Below are 23,895 nucleotides of genomic sequence, written 5' to 3' on the forward strand. Positions count from 1 at the left end.
TGTCTCTTTCCTGCCTGGTGATTACACAGTTACAGAGACCTATAATACAAATGCTTAACTATTACTTTACAATATAGGGGCTACAGATGTTGTAAGTGAGATTAATGAATGCAGCAATTTACCACCATTCACTAACGTCTAAACACTAAGCACATTTTTATACTTCTAATACCTATTTTAACAATAGTAAAACACAGGTGAACCACAGCAACTCCAGGTCCGTATTAGTCAGTATCCACGTGAGGCATGGGAAACTTGGACTGTTTTGTCAGCATCATACTTCTGTTTCCCTGTCTTACAAGAAAAGGAGAAGGAACATTCAATGAAATTAAAAAGGTAGTAAATTCAAAACTGATCAAAGGAAACAGTTTTTCACACAATGCATACTTAGCTAGTGGAAGAAGTGGATGTCGCCACACTGTCTGGTAAAGCATTGAATGTATTTAACGAAAGGCCAATTGAACAGGCTTTGAAATATGCTGAGTTTAAAAAAGGTGTATTGTAAAGGTTTCAAATTACACCTGAAGTGTATAGAATGAAATTTAGAGGTCTCAAACTGCATGACAAAAATAATTATAGAGACTACTTGTATAAATGTGATTAGATAAAAATATGGGGGAAAGGGGAAGAAAATTCTGATCCGTTGTTTGATCTTTTTGCACAAGGACAATTCCTGAACATATATTCTGAAGAAATCAGACAAACTCTTTGGGGTAAACCTCTGGATTTGGTCCAAAAAGCTGTGTCTCTTACTGACCCATATATGCAAGCTAAAGCATCCTGTGACTGCATCCACAGAGAGAAAGACAGAAACCAAGTGTGTCCCATTTTGTCCCTCAGAAGAGAGAGGGTGGTTGGGAGTGCAGGCATTCTCCTCAGAAAAGATCCTCCCTTGGGAATCTCACTTGCAGACTTCCTCCCTGTACAAGAGAATAGTCCAAGAAGGTGTTTCATCTGTGATTCCACTGAACACCTGAGGAGTAATTGCCAGACACAGAAATAAGCTAAGCCCACACCTGTCCAGCCCATGTTTAATGCACCTGTCCTTAACACAGGATCCCAAGAGATATCTACAGGTCATATGATTAATTTTGTGAGATCTGATCTTTTGGGGGTAAACATGGAATTTGTTAAAGCTGCCAAGAGAAATGGCAAAGAATGCTTTGGATGGAGAGACATTATTGTACAGATGTCTGGTCAGGGGAAGCATGATTAAAGAGTCACACATGCTCTCTGGAGAGAATGCTGAACTAGCATTGGGATGAGATAAGGTCACTGTACCTCTGGCTAAAGTACATGTGGAGTGGGAAGATCTGGCTGGAACTTTGAAAGCTGGTGTGCTGGATAGTATTTTAACAGCAATTCTTACAGGGAATGATATTTTGTCTATAGCTAAAGCAGTTAATATAATAACTTGGAGCAAAAATGACTATTCTGTGATCTCGGAAGAGGAATGTGGAGACACAAGCAGCTATGGGGGAGGGGATAACCTTAGCCACAGTTTATCAGGAGAAAGCAACATGCTTTCAGGTGTGGAAGGGGTCCAGGTCAGCTCCTACATAGCGGAGGAGGATAGCCAGCATACAGGGCTAAAAGGCGAGTTGCTGTCTTCTGTAGCTGTTTATGTTGTCTGTAGCCAAGGTTCTGCAAATGAACAGAAAGCAGACCCTATGCTAGAAAGCATCTGTGGGTACATCCACAAGGGGCCCCCAGTAAGGAGAAATGGTTTATGAAGAGGAAAAAAAGTTGTACAGAGAATTACCCCTTGGGAAAGACAGAAGCCCTGGAAAAGCTTACAAACAGCCAACACCGTGGGGAATCAATGTTGCTACCCATGGATTGTCCTTTTGCCGGTCACTTGTGGGCACAGCGAACCTGTGATAGGTTAAAGAAGAATTTTTGTATGGCTAGGGATATAGACTAATAATAGACTATTGCAGATCTTGTGACTTATGTCAGCAGAGGAAAAAAAGACCGACAGGATTCCAAAAAGTCTCTCTACATCCCTTGCCTGTAATAGAAGAGGCACTAAATAGTGCAGCAATGGACATTGTGCACTCTATGCCACATCCTACCAAAATGAGAAAAAATATATCTTAATCATAGTGGATTTTGCCACTAAGTACCTAGAAGCAATTGATCTGAGTATCATAGAAGCTGATTCTGTAGCCAAAGTCCTTTTCACTATTTTTAGCAGATGGGGTTTCCCTAAAGCAGCGGTTCCCAAACTTTTAAGTCGCTCCCCCACTTACTCCTGTCCATGCCCCCTGCCACATACCCCCCAGTTGGGGATGGGAGCAGGGCCAGGGGCTGGAGGCCAAAACTGGGAGTGGGGGTCATGGCGGCTGGGGGCCAAGCAGGGAACAGCACCTAGGGCAAAATGGGGAACAGTAGCTGGGGGGGGGGCAGAGGCGGGAACCATAGCTGGCAGCTGAGGGACAGGGCTGAAAGCTGAGGTCAGAGCCACAGCTGAGGGAGTGGGAGTGGGGCTGGAGCAGAGCTCGGGACAGGGTGGCACTCCCTCCTTGCCCCCCTCCCCCCCCGGGGCCTTGCCAGTGCCCTGACATGGCCCCCCCACCATTTCTCTGCGCCCTGCCTAGGAGGAACACCCCACAGTTTGGGAACCTCTGCCATAAAGAGATTTTTATCAGACCATAGTCAAATTTCATATCCCAATCATTCAGTAAGTTATGGATGGGGTGTGGGAGTGAAAACTGCCCTGTGTCACTCAGAGATAAATGCCTTGGTGGAAATATTCAATCGGATCCTGAAATCTCTGCTGGGGATATATGCCAACAAGCAGGTCCAGGATTGGGACGAAATGTTACCCTATGTTATTTGCTTATAGGGAAGTGTCCCAAGAAGCTGCAGGGTTTGCCCCCATTTGATCTTCTATGCTGCAGGAAAGTGAAGGGATCCTTAGATCTCACCAGAGACTCACAGAGGCAGAAGGGGAGCCTGTGACTGAACATGTACAAAGATTCAGGTAAGAGTTAAAGGACATGCTGGGTGTGAGTCAGGCTAACTGCAGAGACAACCTGTCCAAACAAAAGGCATAGTATGACAAACATATTTGTAAATGCTCTCTTATTTGGTTACATTGACTCCTATAAAATGAATATTAATAACTACATAATGAATATAATTATACCCGCCCCTGTTTGTTATTTACAGGATTACCATACAGAGGTCAGGCACATCACCTTAAAACCTATAAATTTTACACTAACATTCTTTAAAGTAAAGGCATGCCAGGGAGAGGAAGAAGATAATGCTTTTTCCTCCCACCAAGGCCTTGCCCAGGAATGCTGATAAACTTATCCCCTGCCCAGATGGTGGGAGAAGAAGAGAGAGAACAAACTCTAACTGAAATTGGCCACTTGTCCAGCTTTTAACTCTTTGCTCGCCTACAATGACTAGTCTAGTACAGGCACAGACTAGGTAGTTCAGACACAGCGCGTATTTAGGGTGGGGTTTTTAAGGGCAATCATTGTTGGCCTACCTCTACTCCCATTGAAATCAATGAATGTAAAGTTAGGCCAGTGTTGAGAAATTTTGAAAATCCCACTGTAAGAGGTGGCATGAACTTGAGGTGGTGATAGGCGCTTGCCAGAGTCGTGTTTGGAAAGGCCTTGTAGGAGATGTGTTTTGATGATGGATCTGAAGGAAGAGAAAGGAGTTTGCTTGATGCATGAGAAGGTGTTTTTTCTAAGCAAACTGAAAGGGAATCTGATTGGCTAATAGGAAATCACCCTTACAATTATATAGAAAATGTAAACTAAACAATAAATAAACTACACTGTTGCCTTAGCTGCATTGTAGGCCTATGTGAGAAAGCACTTCCATTATAACTCCCCTTATGAAAGAAGCTAAGCTTTGAGCTTCATTTGTTCCTGGTAGAGCCATGGGCTGAGCACCTGCATAAGGGAGGCAGATCACAGGTGACCCAAGCTAAATAATTTAAAAACAAAAACAGCCTCTCTGAGATTTCCAGTTTATTTCCAGGGTTCTTCTTCATCCAAAACGACACAAATCAGGAAAATCCCTGGCTATGTTCTCTTAATGCGGCTTAATAATAAACTGTGAGCAAACAGGAGAGGCATCTCTTATCTCTCCAGAGCTCACAGTCTTAGTTTTAGTCAGTAAAACCCTGTCTCACCATCTTGTGAAGGTAACCCTTTTTATGGGTCTGAGCCTAACTAGACTCAGTTACGACTGACACTGAAGCCCCCGATAGGATTTAATCCTCATGCTCCAACTTCCCACCTGCTTTGGCAAAATCTACTCCTACATGCACCAATAGCACCCCTTACTAGACGATACATGCCATTCAGTGTGCCCCCTATCACATTTGTTCTCAGCCCAAAGTTGATATGTTTTTCAGAAGATTTGGTAACAATTTGTTGACTCTTTGAACCATTCACATTAGTAAAGATTGCAGGTATTTTCTTTGCACTTGAATTACTTAAAAATAGCTTATGTTTGGAGCAATGGGCTGAACCAAAACCAGCATCCTCTTCTAGACACTGCCATTTTTTCCCCAATAGAAATTAGTGATGGGAGAGATCTATTAAGTTATTAAACTAGTTAACAGTGGAAGGAGAAGTGATTCTTTGATCCACCAAACACTGGGGACTTCTATAAACATTCCCAGCTTCTCTAGTTTACCCCCTGTTTGTCCCATGCTCTTTCCCTCCCTCTGCCTTTCTCTATCTCAAACTCTTTCTCCTCAACCACATTATTTTTTCTCCTCAGATCTTCCTTGCAGTACTATACAACTGCACTCCCATCATATTTTCTCCTCCTGAGCTCTTCCCTGCTCATCTTCTCAGGATATGGAGTGGAATCCACCTTCCCGCTCTTCAGCCTTGCAGAGATCACCTGATCTTCCTCCAGAGACCTTATATTCTTATCAATGCTCTCTTTGTTGCCTCAGCTAGCTGCTCCTGAGCATAGCTCCTGCTTTACTCCTCACTATTAAGCCAAAAGAAAGCAACTGAGTGGAGCAACAGAGAAAGAACAGGTGACATCTTGAGGGATCTTGAAGCAACACCTCTTAATCACTTGCCCTCCCTTCCTCACTGATTTTAGTCTCCTCCTCTGCTAAGGAGAATATAGCAGGAGGTCTAAGGCCCAGATCCACAAAAGTGCTTAGGTGCTTAACTCCCAGTTTTAGGCTCCACTCCAATCCACAAAACTGACTTCCACCTACTCCTGTAGGTTCCTAAACTTACTTGGTCTCTAAATTTCCACTGTAAAAGTTCTCTAGGTACCTGTCTCACTCTTGCCTCTCTCCTATTTAAGCCCCAGAGCAATCCATAACTGGAGGAAGACAGGTGTTCCCTCTACTTATCTCAGCCCAGGTGTGCTCAGAGTCTACCTACTGTAGCAGGCCCTATTCAAAATCTGGCCAGAGGATGTGGTGATGCCACCACATAACTTTTAGCCCAGTGCTTATATGGGAGACCCACTGTCAATTTCCTCCCTGGGCTTGATAGATGAGAAGATTTGAACAGGGATCTCCACCTTTCAGGAAAAGTGCCCTAACCACCAAGCTACAGGAGATTCTGTTGGGGGCTCCCTCAGCCTCCCCTGTTGAAGCTGTTCCACTGTTTATAACTAATTAACCATTGGAGCAAGGGCATTGGATCTTGGGTCTCCCAGCTTCCAGGTGTGTGCTCTAACTACAGGGCTAAAGAGTCATATTCTCTGTGGCCAAATTACTATGTGTTAGGTACCTAAATACCTCTGAGGATCTGGACCTGCTATACAAAAGCAGGAGGAGGATCTGGGCCAAAATGCTTACCATGGCTGATCATTACATGCATATAGAAATGTAGTTGAAGTATGGTTTCACTTGTAACTGGATAAAGCACAGGAAGTCAATTCTCCATTTAATGTTTCATTAAAGAGACCTTAAACTTAAAATCACACTTCTGCACTTCTGTCTGAAACTTATGTACCTACTACTGTTACAGGCTATTTGAAGCAGAATAATAACTATTTAGAAAGTTGTGTTGGATATTTAACTGCCTGAAGTTAGAAAATCCCTACTTGTCTCCTTCACACAGTTATTTTATTTTTCAGGAACTAATTGGACTCAACAGATTTTAAATGACTTGATAAATGCACTACCAAATAATAAGGAAGTATCACTAACAGAACGTATCCATGTTCTTGAATTTGAAGCTTCAAAAAAATTTCAGGTCAGTATGGATTAACTCATAAAACTTACTTTTAGCATACAATATTTTAATGTCTTTATTTTACTATAGCTCATAAAAGCATAAAACACTTTTTTTCCTGGGTACCCCCTGCCTGTGTCTTGCATACTCCAGGGGTATGCGTACCACAGGTTGAGAAACTAAGTTCTGAAGTATTGAAACACAAATAAACAAGTATGATTTGAAAGTAAATTGACTTCTGTAGCAAAAAGGAAAAAAGTTCATTTAACCCTAACATTTACCCCAAGCTGCTGTTACTGCTGTACTGGAATTTCAGGGTATGTTCTTGTGAGTAAATTTTGAGTGCAAAAGTTTTTTTAAGTTTTCCTTCTTTAAAGAAAGGGTTAATGAATAGAATAGAATATTATATAGAATAGAATTTGCTCGTAAAGTGAGGCTAGATCAAAATGAAGTAAGAGGTTTGATTTTTCCAGTTTATCTCATGACTAAATTTTTGCAGGATCAGGGGCATATGTAATTCTACTAATGAATATGGTGGAAAAAAAAAAAAAAATATATATAATATATATATATATATATATATATATATAGAGAGAGAGAGAGAGAGAGAGAGAGAAGTGATAATTGCAAATAATGAGGAGTGACACCTGATGGACTGCTACCTTTCTTTATGTGGTCTTAATGATTAAAACACAAGATTGAGCATCAGAGTTAGGAGATCTTTAATCATATATCTGACACTGGCTTGTTGTCTGGCTTCAGGCCAGACATTTAACCTCTCTTCTTCAAAGGTTTATAGATTATAAGGCCAGAAGGGACCATTGTGATCATCTAGTCTGACCTCCTGTATAACACAGGCCATAGAACTGCCCCAAAATAATTCCTAGAATATAACTTTCAGAAAAACATTCAATCTTGATTTTAAAATGGTCAGTGATGGAGACTCTTGGTAAATTGTTCCAATGGTTAATTACTCTAACCATTAAAAATGTACACCTTATTTCAAGTTAGAATTTGTCTAGCTTCAATTTCCAGCCAATGTATCATGTTATACCTTTCTCTGCTAGATTGAAGAACCCATTATCAAATATTTGTTCCCCGTGTAGGTACTTATAGACTGTAATCAAGTCACCACTTAACATTCTCTTTGTTAAACTAAATAGATTAAGCTCCCTGAGTCTATCATTATACAGCATGTTTTCTAATCCCTTAATCATTCTCTTGGCTTTTCTCTGAATCCTCTCCAATTTATCAACATCTTTCTTGAATTGTGGGCACAGTTTCCTCATTTGTAAAATAGAGATAATACTTGTTTATCTCAGAGTTGCTGTGAGACTTAATTCATTAGTGCTTGCAAATATTTGAGAACCTCAGCTAGAAGCCACTACATGACATAACATGAAGCGAAATCTGAGCCAATGTTGTAGGGCTAAGAAAGAATCCTCATCCCCCAAACAGCAGCAGCTGGTGTACAGCAGGAAAACCATTCCTACCACAAGATACGGAGCAGTAGCTAACATGTCTGTTGTTCTCCTGTTACCTACATTGGATTTCTAGTGCTGTGAACTCACTGCTTATGCTTATCCCTTCTATGATCTACTCTAGAGCTCTCATCTATAGGGCACAGGCAGAAGTGGAGTCCTTGTGTGCGTGTTTTCTGCAGCAGCAGTCACAGGTGTCTGCTACTTCAGGCCTAAATGCTTCTACATAAAAAGGCACCCAGCTAGTGGGCCTATATATCCAAGGAATTAATAGAAGGAAAAACACACACAGCTTTCTCTCTTTAACTAGCTGGCTTTTCTACACGGGCTACTCTGGGACAATTTAAAAATCTTTGCTAAAATATTAATTTTCAAAAGACAATTTTGCAGAAGGTAGGCTTTAATAATAAAGGTCACTTAAATGACATTATGAATGATAAGAAGCAAGTAGAGAGACTACAATTTAACAATTACTATAAATATATCTTTCTATGCAAAATAGAGTTTTTAGGTTAAATGTACAGGTATTATAAATTTTCAACATCTTTAAGGTAATAATATTATGGTTCACTTTTGACACTTTTTGTTTTGCTTTAGAAAATAAAAAATGCACCTTCTCCACGTATCTTTTCCACACATCTCCATTATGATAATATTCCCAAGGCTGTCTTTGAGAATAAGGTGAAGGTAAGTGAACATTTTAATAATGAAGAACAGTATCCACTTTCCAAACAACTCCCAGTTTTCTCCTGGAGGTACTAGGTGTAGTGCTGCCTGGAAAACAAGAATTCTGTTTTGCAAAAACTTCCAAGGTTTTGGCATTTGGTTTTGTTCCATAACCAAGACCTTATTTTTTTGTGAAAAACCTAAGAGGGAAAAGAGATCATGGATCTGAGCCTGATTCCAAGTAGAAACTTGAATGTGGGTCTCTCACATTTCAGATAAATGTTTAATCACTAGGCCATTGATTTAATTATTTTTCTCCTCTCTCTCTCTTTTCTCTCTCTCATATATTAACCAAAAATTCCAGACTGGCTGTGAGAAACCTTCTCAATTAAAGTAGAATTTAAATTTTACCAATCACTGTAATTTACAGAGGCGTCAAATCTTAGATCTCAACCCTGCAAGGTGATTGGTATGGGATAGCCCTTATTACTCCTGAGAGCCCCCTGAAGTCAGTAAGGTCTGTCCACACAAATTTGCTTGCTAGATTGAGGCTTCATTTTCCAAATTTCAATTCCTGTAAGAGTTGGTATGTTTTTAATGCAGGACCCTTGAGATTAAAGATTACCTTAAAATACCAAGGACTCATTTGCCTTTGTTGTTTTGAAAGATACTGGTGGTATTTTGAAATCCAAAAGATGCAGCTGTATTCTATTATCACTTCTACAACAAAAATCCTGGGCTTCCAAATATCAGCTCCTGGGATGAGTTCTTTCAAAAATTCATGAGTGGAGAAGGTACAGTTATTATATCTTTTTATGTTTCTTACTGGCATGTATAAACACTTTAGTACAATGTTCTCAAATCTTCTTTACTGTGCAGTCCAGAAAGTGAATTTGTGATCAGAACATGATCAGACTTATCATGTTCTTCGAGTGGAGTGCTCCACTTTAGGTGATTGCATACCTCTATGCTTCTAGTCTGAGAATTTTGACAGCAGTACCTGGCTGGTCCACACATGGGCTCTCTCTATCCTGTTGGTGTAGCGGCAGTTGATTAGCGCTGTGCGGCCGCCTCCTCCCCTCCCCAGTTCCTTTTCAACCACCCATGGTCTGAGTCGTAGCTTGATTTATCTCAGAAGTGATGATTACCAGCTTTTTGTATATAATAGTTAGATTAGTTTTACTAGTATAGCTAGATTTGTTGACAAAGACTCTCTCCCTGTTCAAAAAAATTTTTTTCTTTCTTCATAACTTCATCCTGTCTTGGGATTTTCCCTTTGAAATGCCAGGCTCCCCTGGATTTAAACATTGCCTCTCCTGTCGTGAGGCAATTCCTACTTCTGACGGACACTTACAATGCATCAGGTGCCTGGGGGAAACCCAGGTATCCCAAAAGTACACCCATTGCCTTAATCTGAAGAGCCGCACAAGAAAAGCAACAGACCTTAAACATAAACTTATTCTCATGGAAGAGTCCCTCCGTCCTGCCTCAGAGCCATCAGTGACCAACAACCGAAGGTGGCTTCTGACAGATCCCCCTCATCAGCTTCACATGGGAGAGAGGGACCTGTTTCCTAAAAGACCAGCAAACAGGAGAACTTCCATTCCTCCTACCAAAACTAAAAAGAAGCGTTCCCCCCCCACCACCACCACTGGATCTACTGCATCGTACTGACTGCTCTGCAGCCAAGTACCTTCGAGTTGGCAGGGGCATCCAGTACCATTAGTACCCTTAAAGCCACAGATCCTGAATGGGCAGGCTCCAAAAAGGAAGGCAGAGAAAAGACTGCCCTTTCCACTACAGAATCCTCCATACCGAGTGCCTCTGCGATTTCTAAGGCACTGAGGCCACCTACTAGCTCTCTGCTGCATATCTCTGCTGCATTGGCACTGAAGCCTCCTGAGTCCTCGGCACAGTCACTGTTGGCACCTATCCCCATGGTGCTACACTACCTCTTGGTACTGCAACAGATGCAAGCACCTCCTTTGGTACTGAAAATACATCAGTTCCTTGCACCTAAGGACCTGACAGTGAACCTGAGTCCCTTCTCTTCGGTTCTGACACTGCATCAGTGCTTACAGTACCAAGCACTCCGCCAGCTGCACCTGCCTCCACCTTCTCCAGTGAGGAGGACAAGGACAGGGAACTTTTTTCATCTTAGCATTCCTCGCCTCTCCAGGCCAGTATCATGTCTGAGCCACAAGATCCTCCTAGACATCCAAAAGAAATCTAATGAGGTTCAACAAAGAAAAGTGCAGAGTCCTCCACTTAGGAAGGAAGAATCCCATGCGCAGCTATAGACTGGGGACCGACGAGCTAGGCAGCAGCTCTGCAGAAAAGGACCTGGGGGTAACAGTGGATAAAAAGCTGGATATGAGTCAGCAATGTGCCCTGGTTGTCAAGAAGGCTAATAGCATATTGGGCTGCATTAGGAGGGGCGTTGCCAGCAGGTCGCGGGAAGTGATTATTCCCCTCTATTCGGCATTGGTAAGGCCGCATTTAGAATATTGTGTCCAGTTTTGGGCCCCCCACTACAAAAAGGATGTGGACAAGTTGGAGAGAGTCCAGCGGAGGGCAACAAAAATGTTTAGGGGGTGGAGCACAGGACTTATGAGGAGAGGCTGAGGGAACTGGGCTTGTTTAGTCTGCAAAAGAGAAGAATGGGTGGGGATTTGATAGCGGCCTTTAACTACCTGAAAGGGGGTTCCAGGGAGGATGGGGCTAGGCTGTTCTCGGTGGTGGCAGATGACAGAACAAGGAGCAATGGTCTCAAGTTGCAGGGGGGAGGTCTAGTTTGGACATTAGGAAAAAGTTTTTCACTAGGAGGGTGGTGAAGCACTGGAATGGGTTACCTAGAGAGGTGGTGGAATCTCCATCTTTAGAGGTTTTTAAGCTGAGGCTTGACAAAGCCCTGGCTGGGATGATATAGCTGAAGTTAGTCCTGCTTTGAGCAGGGGGTTGGACTAGATGACCTCCTGAGGTCCCTTCCAACTCTAATATTCTATGATTCTATGATCATCCCAGACCAGACGTACAGGGATGGTATGGACACTCCTGGGAACCCCCACCTGGTCCTTTCCCACCACAATGGCCATTCTAGGACCCGTGGGCGGCATACAGGCATTATCCCAAGCCACCAAGTGGCAGGGAAATGCACACACACTCCTCCCCAAGGTCAGTAGTGCCATCCAATGTCTCCCAAGAACAGACTTTTGAGGAAACAGAGCAAGACTTAGACCAGGAGCCTATTCCTGCAACCAACTCGTCTTCCTCACCTGATGAGCCCACCATGCCTCCTCCCCCTACTACTAGAGAGGATTTCAAAAGGATAGCTAACACACTACAAATCCTTCTCGAAGAGGTTACCGAATCTCAGCACAAGCTGTTGGACGTAGTCCACACATCAATATCCTTCAAGATTTCTTTGCCCATAAATAATGTCATTATGTAGCCTGCCACAACCATCCAGCAAAACCCCACGTCAATCCCACCTACATGGGCGGACAAAAAATAAGGCGGACAAAAAATAAGAATACGTCCCTTCAAAGGGGCTAGAATTTTTATTTTCCTACCCCCAACCAAATTCTCTTGTGGTGGCTGTGGTTAATGAAAGAGGCAGGCAACATGATTCCAGGACCACACTTTATGATAAGAATTGGAAAAGTCTGGGTCTACTCAGCTGCAAGGCCTACTCATCGGCGACATTATAGTTTAGAATTGCCAGTTATGAAGCTCTCTTGGCAAAATATGACCACATGACATATTCAAAGTTAGCAGACTTTATTGACATTATACCAGAGGAAAAGAGAGAGCAGTTTACATCACTCATTTCCAAAGGCCACCTTAGGTCAAACAGCCCTTCAGGCATCACTGGATTCTGCTGACACAGCGGCAAGGACCATCGCAGCTGCCATAGTAATGTGCCAGGCCTCCTGGCTGCACCTGTCCGGGTTCCAAGGGAGGTGCACTCTAGAATAGAGGACCTTCCTTTCGAGGATCCAAAGCTGTTCGCTGGCAAGGCTGACAAGTCACTTCATTCCTTAAAGGACCCGAGAGCCATTCTTAGATCTCTAGGTATCTATACACCTGCAGTAGAACGCAAACAGGCAGGTATTACATGTAACAGCATTCTAGACAAGCTCTGTACACACAGAACCAGAGACAGTAAGATCCTCACAGACGTAGGCAAAGACCACCCAAGCAAAATCAAACACTTTGCAACCCTCCATATTGCAGCAACCGACCTCTAAACACCAAATTTGAAGGTTTGGTCGAGGGCTTGACAGACCTTCCCCAACCATTGGTGCTAACATCACGTTCTACTAACCAGCTGTTTACAGACCATCTAGTATCATTCTACGCAGTCTGGTGTACAATCACTTCCAACAGACAGGTACTAGAGATCATCAAGAATGGCTACTCCATCCAGTTCCTCTCCATACCCCTTACCCACTCTCCATTCCCGTTCCTTTTCAGAGACCCCTCTCATGAATCACTCCTGAGATAGGAAATGGAATATCTCCTGCAACTAGGTGCAGTAGAACCAATGCCGGTACAACACAGAGGGAAGGGCTTCTATTCCCCTTACTTTTTAATGCAGAAGTCTGGGGGATGGAGACCCATTCTTGATCTCAGGAAACTAAACAAATTTGTCAAAACACAATGTTTCAGGATGGTTATTTTATCAACAATAATTCCTGCACTGGAATGGGAAGATTGATTTGAAGCCCTCGACCTGCAAGACACACATTTTCACATCCCATATACCCAGCACACGGGCAATTCTTTCGATTTGTACTGGGATGAGACCGCTTCCAATAATGGTACTACCTTTTGGCCTCTCCACAGCCTCTGAATGTTTTCCAAAGTTCTAGCAGTGATGTCGGCCCATCCATGCAAGCAAGGTGTCATGATATATCCATATTAGGACAATTTTCTCCTCAAGCCTTATACTTGAAGAGAAGCAATTGAAGACGTACAAAAAGTCACTTTTCACAGCTCTCAGCGTTGACTTCTGAAGGTTTGTTTGTAGACTAACACCATTTCAACAACTGGACTTTATTGGGGCCCACCTAAACTTGATAGAGGCAAAAGCATCACTGCCACCTCAGAGATTCGTTTCCCTGACAAACCTGATTGATGCCACTATACACAGTCCACAAGAATCTGCCAGGACCTGCCTTCGTCTACTAGGTAACATGATGGGAACCACATGCATCATAAAACATGCCAGACTACTCATGCGCTGCCTGCATGCTTGGCTCGCGATAGTGTATATCCCACACAAACACAGACTGAACAAACTTCTAAGCATGCCAACAAAGGTCAAGGACTCACCAGAATGGTGGACCCACCCACACAGTGTGTGCTCAGGTGTCCCCTTCCTATGGGTAGAACCCTGCAAATCCGTGTATATGCGCTTTATATCCATGGATATCTGCATCCCTGTAGGACGGGCTCCTGCCCGGTCCAGTCCTGGCGGCCCCTCCGCAGGCCCAGGCTCAGAGGAAGGCCACTGCGCCTTCCTACACAACAGGGGAATGTTGTTCTTTGAGTCTTTCGCCCCGGCCCTCAGGCAGGGCGGGCGAGCAAAGGAGTCTTTCGCCCCGGCCCTCAGGCAGGGCGGGCGAGCAAAGGAGTCTTTCGCCCCGGCCCTCAGGCAGGGCGGGCGGCGGGCGCCCTCAGGCAGGGCGGGCGAGGAGTCTTTCGCCCCGGCCCTCAGGCAGGGCGGGCGAGCAAAGGAGCAGTGGCTCGAGTTTAGCGGGCGGCAGAGGTTATTCCCTTCTGAGGGTTGGCAAGGGTCAGGGGGGAGGGGAGGGGGACGCAGGCCCACCCAACTCCACTGCATCCCAGCCCAGGGCCCTAGCAGTGGCACGGGTGTTGCCACTCAGTCGGCGGGGCTCCTGCCACAACACGCCGACTGGGCGTCACCCCTAGTACAGCCACGCCTCTGGCTGTCCCTGGGCTCCTTCCTCCCCGAGTTCCCCAGTACCTGTGTCCGCCAGCTCCTCGGGGTCGTCGGGGTATACCGCCCGGGGTAGGCCAGTCAGTCCTTCGGCATCCACGGGGGGTAGACCGGGGAGCTCCTCGGCAAGGGGCAGCTCCTCCAGATCGCTGGGTTGGGGGTACGGTTCAGCCTCCGGTAGCTCATCCAGGTCGGATCCTGCCTCCAGGGGTTGGGCGTCTGGCAGCTCCTCCAGGTCCGGACCAGCTTCGGGGCAGAACTCCCAGCTCTCTGGTCCCAGGGGCTCATCCCAGCCGGTGCGGGCCTGTGGCTGGACCCAGCGCCTCGGGCCTGGAGACCTCGGCCAGTCCAGAGGGCCCAGAGGCCCAACCCAGGCCTTAGAGGCGGGTCGCCGCAGCCGCAAAGCCGGGGGGGGTTTACCTGTGGCCGTAGGCTAGTGTGGTTCAGCCCCTTGCCGCAGCCAGCGAGGCAGCATGTCTGTCTCCGCCAGCAGCCTTCTCCCTTCTGAGCTGCAGGGCCTACTTTTTATGGCTGCAGTCCTCTCTAAGGCTCCGCCCCCCTGCTGTCGGGTTGGCCGCCCGGCAGGACCTATCGGGGGCCAGTAGTCTGGTTGCCGGGCAGACTGGGCTGCCGGCAAGTCTAGGGTCTGATTGGGCGCCTGCGGCCCCTCCGCGGGCCCAGGCTCAGAGGAAGGCCACTGCGCCTTCCTACAGTCCCCATTTCTTACAGATCACAGATTGGTTAGTCACTCAGGTCAGTACCTCTGTGAATTCTGGGGCAGGGCTGGAGCAGTTGCCAGCCAGGGGTGCAGCCGGAAGAGCTGATCAGCTGTTAGGCGGGAGGGCGGAGCTGATCAGCTGTTAGGTGGCCAGCAAGGTTCAACAGTAGATGCTGTTAGGTGGGTGTTCGGGGGTTATCAACTGTTAGATGGCTGGCATAGCCCATCAGCTGTTTGGGGTGGCAGGGGGTGGGGGTTGCTGGCTCCAAAATAGCTGGTGTGCAGATGCGATTAAATCTAAAAGAGGAAGGGCAGATTGTGGATTAGATAAAAGTTTATTCCAGGGGATGCATATAAGATGCAGATCCACATATTTGTATCTGTGCAGGGCTCTACCTACACCCCTCCCCCGCTCCCCCCGAAATGATAATTACAATGAATGCCTCCCTTTTGATATGGAGTGCCCACTTAGACAACCTCAATGATTTAGAGGATGGGGTGGATTGCACCCTCAGCAAGTTTGCAGATGACACTAAACCGTGGGGAGTGGTAGATATGCTGGAGGGCAGTGATAGAATACAAAGTGACCTAGACAAATTGGAGGACTGGGCCAAAAGAAATCTGATGAGTTTCAACAAGGACAAGTGCAGAGTCCTGCACTTAGGACAGAAGAATCCCATGCACTACTACAGACTGGGGACTGACTGGCTAGGCAGCAGTTTGGCAGAAAAGGACCTGGGGGTTACAGTGGACAAGAAGCTGGATATGAGTCAACAGTGTGCCCTTATTGCCAAGAATGCTAATGGCATATTGGGCTGCATTAGTAGGAGCACTGCCAGCAGATCGAGGGAAGTGATTATTCCCCTCTATTCGGCACTGGTGAGGCCTCGTTTGGAGTACTGTGTCCAGTTTGGGCCCTCCACTACAAAAAGGATGTGGACAAATTGGAAAGAGTCCAGCGGAGGGCAACAAAAATGATTAGGGGGCAGGAGCACATGACTTATGAGGTGAGGCTGAGGGAACTAGGCGTGTTTAGCCTGCAGAAGAGATGAATGATGAGGAATTTGATAGCAGCCTTTAACTACACGAAAGGGGGTTCCAGGGAGGATGGAACTATGCTGTTTTCAATGGTAGTAGATGACCGAACTAGGACCATTGGTCTCAAGTTGCAATGGGGGAGGTCTATGTTGGATATTAGGAAAAATGTTTTCATTAGGAGGTTGGTGAAGCACTGGGATGTGTTACCTAGGGAGGTGGTGGAATCTCCATCCTTAGAGGTTTTTAGGGTGCAGCTTGAAAAAGTCCTGGCTGAGATGATTTAGTTGGGGTTAGTCCTACTTTGAGCAGGGGGTTAAACTAGATGACCTCCTGAGGTCCCTTCCAACCCTAATCTTCTATGATTCTATGAACCTCACACTACAGGGCAGATGATCTTCTTTGGAATCAACAGACTACATCAACATTCTGGAACTGCAAACAGTTTGTAATGCCTGTGCACTCTTCATGCCTCTAATGGAAAACAAAACCCTATGGATCATGATGGACAATGTGGTCCACATGTTTCACCTAAACAAACAGGAAGGAGCGAAATTACATTTCCTATGCACAGAGGCCATAAAGTTGTGGTTATACTGCATCTGACACAACATCAGTATCAACCACCTACCCTACCAGGATCTCAGAACATCAGGGCGGACATGCTAAGCTGAAAGATCTCGCATGACCACAAGTGGGAAATAAACACCTCCGTGATTCAGAATATATTCCAACAATGGGGGTTCTGCTCGATATACTTATTTGCCATGAGCCGGAACAGCAAATGTCCAACATTTTGCTCCAGAGAGGGCCTGGGACCAAGATCCAGAGGAGATGCATTTCTTATCTGATGGGAGACACCTCTCCTGTACATCTTCCCTCCCATCTTGCTACTGCCACAGCCTTACACAAGATCAGGATTGATCAAGGCAAAGTCATCCTGATAGCCCCAGCCTGGGCCAGGCAAACATAGTTTCCATAGCTACAACAGCTATCCTCATGCCCTCCACAAATCCTTCCGCTTTTTTCAAATCCCCTCTCTCAGGATGCAGGTCAAACTCTGCACCCAAACCAGAAGATGCTCCATTTGAGAGCCTAGCTCCTCAGTGTTTCCAAGGTGAAGAAATGATCTACTCTGAAGAAGTTAAGGATATCTTGCTAAACAGCAGATGGCCAACTACATGCTCGATATACCTCTGCAAATAAAGGAGATTCCACACATGGTGCCTAAACAAACAAATCAATGCTGCCAATACTACCCTGCCCATAGTCCTGGACTACATACTTTACCTTAAGAAATGGGGTCTCTCAATGAGTTCGAGTACACCTGGCAGCAATTACAACTTTCCACCACAAGGTGGATGGAGTTTCGGTCTTTGCTCATCCAACTACTAAAAGATTCCTATAGGGCGTTTGTAATCTCCACCCAGAACCCAGAGCCTCAACTCCTCCATAGGACCTGACACTAGTGCTTTGGTCTCTGATGACTGCCCCGTTCGAACCTCTGGCTATGTGCACACTACTACACCTTTCCATGAAAGTAGCCTTTCCAGTAGCCATTATGTCCACAAGTTGCGTCGGCGAAATAGGGGCCCTTATAGCAGACCCACCATATACAATTTTTCTTAAGAACAAGGTCACTCTAAGCAAGAATTTAGGGTGGGGTTTCAAAGTCCTGTCTTCATTCCACCTTAACCAATCCATCCATCTTCCCACCTTCTTCCCTAAACCATATAAGTATAGGCAAGAGGCGACATTCCACAACCTGGATGTCAAAAGGGCACTAGCTTTTTATCTAGAACTGACCAAGCTATTCAGAAAATCTTCTAAGCTGTCCCTGCCCACCATGGAACGCTCCAAGGGCAAACCCATCTCTAAGCAGAGGCTTTCCAAATGGATTTCAGGCTGCATTCAGCTCTGCTTCTGTCACCAAGGGCTACAACCCCCTCCACGGCTCAGAACGCACTCTGCAAGAGCAGTAGCCACATTGGTAGCTGTCTTGAACAATATGCCTATTACTGACTCTTATCGTCCGTTCAAACCTAACTCTGAAGCCCCTCCTTTCCCCTGAGAGGCATTGCTCTACAGTCACTTAAAGTAGAACACTCACAGGGACTTCACTCGAAGAACAGAGGATTACTCACCTTGTGCAGTAATTGAGGTTCTTTGAGATGTGGGTCCCTGTGGGTGCTCCACTATTTTCCCTCCTCCCCTCTACTGCAGAGTTCTAATTAGTCCTCTGTCACAGAGAAGGAACTTAGAGGGAGGACGTCTGCATAGTGCTAATCAAGGCGCAAGACGGGGAGGGCGCACATGTGGCCCAGCCTGATACTGCTGTCAAAATTCTCCAACTAGAGGCGCAGGGGCGCATAGTCACCTACAGTGGAGCACCCACTTAGACTCGCATCTCAAAGAACTTCAGTTAGTGCACAAGGTGAGTAACCTTTTCTTAAAATTAATCACAAATGGATTCAAGCTAATGATCTAATGATGGGGGGGACCTGATGCTGGGGAGTTGAAAGTGCTGCTTCTTTGGCCAACCTGGCACAGTGCTCAGCACTGGGAACATTGATGTGGAGCCATTTGAATAATCAGGATGGTACATTATACAGGGACTCTACATCATCCTCAGCACGCAAAGGATAAACTGCTATTTAGACTCACACTAGCTTGATGAGAGCTAGCACAAGTACGTGTCATGAGCTGGGGAATCAGAGCCCTAGCTCATAGTGTGAACATAGCCCTAGAGACATTCAAAATAAAGGTTTGGAGTAAATTTTCTAAAATGCCTAAGGGACTTAGGCTCCTAACTCCCATTGACTTTCAATGAGACTTAAGCTTCAAAGAGCCAGATTTTAAAGGTATTTAAGCACCTAAAGAGGCAAATAGACGCCTAGTGTGGTTTTCAAGGGTGCCCAGGTGCCAGTCTTCTATGGAATTTAAGCACTTTTGAAAATTCCACTGGACACCTATCTGCATATTTAGATGCCTAAATACATTTAAATATCTGGCCCTAAATATTGTTACTTTTGGAAAAGGGACTTATGCTTCTAAATCTCTTAGATGCGTCCCAAAACTTTGACCTTTTATCTATTTATAGTTGTGCAGAGGCTGGAGTTACAACCAAAATAGATAAAATCCCTTTTCTAAATTGAAGAACTCAATTTTTTATTTGATCATCTGTTGCCAAATAGTTCCAATTTCAAAGAGAGTTCACCCTGTCAAAGTAATAGGGACAGTCATGAGCTGCAGATTTCCTGTCAGGTCAGAGAGCATCATAGCAATCAGGCTCAAACAGACCCAATGAAAAAAACAGTCAGAGTAACCCTGCATTTCAAGTGATACTCTCCTGTAAAGAGGGAACAGATTGAAAAAATGGCATTGTGAGTATTTGTTTCAAATTACTTCCAGATCAAAGGTGCTAGGTTTACAAATAGAAGATGTTTTATATAACTGCCAGGGTGGCCCCTCAAATTCCCTCTGGATTTGTGAATCAGACTGGGCTCTTTCCTTCTGCAATATCTCCACTACAGTAAGGACCTGAAAGCTAAATTACATACTTAGTAACATCTGTACAGCCCCACTGGCCTGTAATTCCAATTGGGCAAATTATTCTGATGATGATGATGCCACACAATATGGAATAGATTCCAGCACATGCTCTCCTAAATGTGTTGGTTCTACAGGAGTGAAAAGCAGTAAAAAAGTATTTTATTTACTAAAGTCAGCCGAGACCGCTCTGAATACACACAGGGAAACAGGCCTGTTGAGTAAGAAGGTGCCTTGTTTTACCTAGTCATTTTTCAGAGTAGAACTGCATTTTAGCAAAGTGCTGAGCCTCCCCCAGTACTCTGACACTGAGGTGGGCTTCAGAGATTTTGAGAAGTTGCTGATAAGCTAAGCTCCCATATTTTAAACCCATTCCATTTTAAAAAAATGTAATTCTCAATTTTTGCATGTATGCATAATACAGTACAGCCAGATTCTATTTGTTCCACTCCTTTCTGTGCTATTCTGGTGGGAGAAAGGCCAGATATCTACTGGATCTGGTCCGCTGAGAATTTGCTCACATAGGGGAGCTCTCCATGGGTGCAAAGCTTGTGTATTTGATTACTGTACTGTTCTACCTTTAGCTCTGGAAAAGAAAACTATCCTCTGCTGGTGAATGATCTCTTCAGAACCATTGCTACTTCTAGTAGGTTAGATCAACCTTAGACTGATCTTATTTACAGTAGGGGGCCATGGGTAAGCTGTGCAAAGAATCAGGGAGCCTAAATAAGCTGCCCGAAAGCTTCTGCTGCACCTGAAGGGAGCTCAATACAGCAAAGAATCTGTACTATATTCTAATAAGTAATTATTGGAGAATAAATATACCGGTTGAAACTAATTGTTAATACTGCATTAGGGCCTAACACTTTAAACATGTATGCATTGGGGTAACATTCACACAAGTAGCACTACTGAAGTAAAGCTATGTATCTGTATCTGTATGGTAAATGTTTGCAGGGCTTTAAGCGTATGTTTTTGGCATTATTTTCTTAACTTTTAAAAATAATTCACCACTTCACAAGGGCAACATCAGCCAAGTTATTTGATAGAGAGTACAGATGCTTTGTGAATATACACAGATTATTTTTTTTTTATACTTGCCACGTAGAATCTTAATGTATGGATTTATTCTGAAAAATATTTGCAAGGAGAAAGTTAAAAGGCAAGTCTGGAGTGAATGACTTCTAACAGCCCCTTTCATAAATGAAGTAACAAGACGCAGTTGAAGGATTAAAAGATCTAAGCTCTCCAGGACTCTTATCCTGAAGTTAGCCTGTAAATTTCATTACAGGGCAATTTAAATAGTTTAAAGTGTATCTCCTATATTTAATTTCAGTCACCTGGAGCTCATATTTTGACCATGCTCTTTCCTGGAACAAACACATGGCCGAAGAGAATATCATGATCATCACACATGAAGAAATGAAAGAGGTGAATTTTTGTAGAAATTAGAAATGGGAAAGACCTGTTAGGTCATATACTTGGTTCTTATATGGAATTGTTCCCTTCAGTACATTGTCAAGTATCTTGTCTAGTCCAGTTTTCACTTTGTCCCAAGCAAAACCTTACTGTGTGTTTCAAAGGCTAGGAGAAGGCAGGCATATGATGGAGCAGTCCTTTTCTCCCACTGACTACTAGCCCTTCTATCTGCAGCCCACCTTCCTCCTCTTCATTGTCAAGCAAGAAAGCCCTGATCCTGCTTAGGTATGTGCATTGAGGCAGTAGCTTCAATGAGACTATTCACATGCTGAAAGTTATGCATGTGCATATTTACAGGATGAGGGCCTTACATTTTGGGGGGCAGGTAATACCGAAGTTTGTACAGAACAATATTTATTGTGGCTGCTAGTCATAAATGTAATCAATAGAAATAAATATTAAAACAGAGAAATGCAAAAGACTGAGAGTAGTCTCTTAAAATATTTCCATTTGGGGAAGGGATGTAGATTCCAAAATCTTATTTTAAAACTGTTCCTGCAACCTCTTGCTGCTGAACCTGATATACTTCACTATTGTTCTGCTCTGTATATGGATGAGGATAAAATCTATTACATTCATTTGAGAAAAGAGAAGAGGAAAATGTCAGGCATATTTTCTTTGATATAACTCCAGCACATCCTTGTTTTTCAGAACTTACATGGAGGAGTGAAACAAATAGCTGAATTTTTGGGGTTCTTTCTGCCTGAAGAGAAGATTCAGTCTATTGCAGAGAATGCCACCTTCCAGTCAATGAGCAACAAATCCCGAGAAACACATGGCATGTTTGCTCCCATGCTTTTCAGAAAAGGTACATTTATACAGAGTGGTAATAGTCATTCCAGGGCTTAAAATAGCTATCCAAATTGGTCATGACTGGAGCTACTTAACATTTCAAAGGCTCTAGCATATGCCTCTTGTGGCCTCTGTGATTAATGTGCTTAATTCATAGCTGATGATGAATTTTCATCTTTTGAAAATGGACATCTGTAAGCAGCTGATCAACCAGGTATGTGATGCTATTCTTTCAAAATATTAGCTCTCTGTTTTAAAGGGTGTTTACACATATACCTATAAAATTTACTGCAAGGCTTTTTCTTTAACCTTTAACTGGAATTACCCCATCCACATTCATATAAGGTTCAAGCCTTATATGGGTTTGAAATCTTGCAATAAGTTCAGTCATTCCAGCTGTTTGTGTCAGCATTTCAGTGTTAGATTCCTGACCTGTTTATTTCATTGTTCTTTTGCAGGTGCTGTTAGAGATTGGAAGAATCTCTTCACTGAAGCTCAGAGCCAGGAAATGGATGCCAAATTTGAAGAGTGTTTAGCAGGAACTAAACTGGGAGCAAAGCTAAAATATGATAAATACTGCAAATTCTAAATCTTGTAGCATCAGAATGAAGTTAGCATCTCTGATTTCACTACCTTTCATGTCTGACAATGCATAGATTAAAATAATTTAGACTTTCACACATGGATTTGCAAAATAAAAAAATCCTGAGAATCTAGTAAATAAGGCTAGTGGGCCAAATTCTGTTATTGGGCCAACAGAGATGTAACAGAAAAATTTGACTGAACATGTAGAACATGAGTAGTATACCAAAGTTTCTGTGCCTGTTTGAGATTATTTTGTTTTCTTGATCTGCCATTAATTCAAATTGAGCTTTGCTCCAGATCCAAACTTCCTGAAAGCTCAGGGTTTTAAACTCCCTGGGCTTTTCCTTTTGGGCTCATCTCTCAGCTTCAGGAATGGATTTGGTCCCCTACACATCCTGTGTTTTCTGAGGTCTTGTATGAAGTTCCTTTAGAGTCCATTAATTTGAGCTGATGGTCAGTTTTCATCCTGGCAAAAGGAGAGCCACCTCCAGGTTGTGTACTAGGGCTAGTGAAGTTTAATATAATTGTAGGCACCCTGTACTTCTGCGACCTTTGGACTTAATTGGAAGCATCCAGCCATCCTTGAGGCACTCTCTTATAGGGGTGCTGGAACTAGGGGTGCTGAGGGTGTGGTAGCACCCCCTGGCTTGAAGTGGTTTCCATCATATACAGGGTTTACAGTTTTATTCAATGGCTTTCAGTACCCCCACTACAAAAACTGTTCCAATGCCCTGCTTTCTTATCAAAGGGTCGCAAGGGCGTTACATGATTGTATTAGCAATGGTTTGTTATGTGTGTGTGGTGGTGATGGTGTTTGCCTGTGTACCACTACACACTGTTGGACAGAAACAGAACTACTGTGTGTGACTACTGCTAATTTCTTAAAGTTCGAAAACTGAATGTGTAACAGAGAATGATAAAATATGTAGCAATGGGCCAAATTTAACAGCATTCTTCTTTTCCTGGTGAATGGTGGCAGGAGTTGCTATACATAACTATAATTGATCTAATGGTATTTTGGGGCCTTAAAATCCATGAATTAACATTGGAGTAGTATAATGAGTTATCTTGCAACATATTTAGGGCATTAATTTAACCTGTAATTCTGGCTTCATGTTTCCCTGTGTCAGAATAATAAATCAGCAGGAGTTTCTAGATCTTTACCTTAATATACACTATTTTCACTTTTTTTTGCATTAACTTAACCAAATAAACTTACAGGAACTGAAGTTACTTTTGGCTGTTTTCAAAGGGCTATATGTATCTGATGGTAATGTAAAAATCAGTATTGCTGTAGCCCAAGGTCCAGTGTGCTTCAACAGCAGCCGTGGGAACTACAAGTTGTGGACTACAAACTGGCATGTGGGAGAACTTCCTGGCTCCCACCAGAATGTATTCTCTGCTATCCTAGCAGGAAGTTTCAGCACTCAGTGAAGCTAT

The 23,895-nt window shown here is 43.9% G+C and overlaps 1 pseudogene; it reads left to right on the forward strand.

The window, feature by feature from the left end:
* The first annotated feature begins 86 nt into the window (after positions 1-86).
* On the forward strand, positions 87-23,688 carry LOC137162758 (sulfotransferase 6B1-like; annotated as a pseudogene).
* The last annotated feature ends 207 nt before the right edge of the window (positions 23,689-23,895 follow it).

This window comes from Emydura macquarii, unplaced genomic scaffold (genome assembly GCF_026122565.2).
Source record: "Emydura macquarii macquarii isolate MOO-44397 ecotype Brisbane River unplaced genomic scaffold, CSIRO-AGI_Emac_v2 contig_2457, whole genome shotgun sequence".
Lineage (NCBI taxonomy): Eukaryota > Metazoa > Chordata > Testudines > Chelidae > Emydura > Emydura macquarii.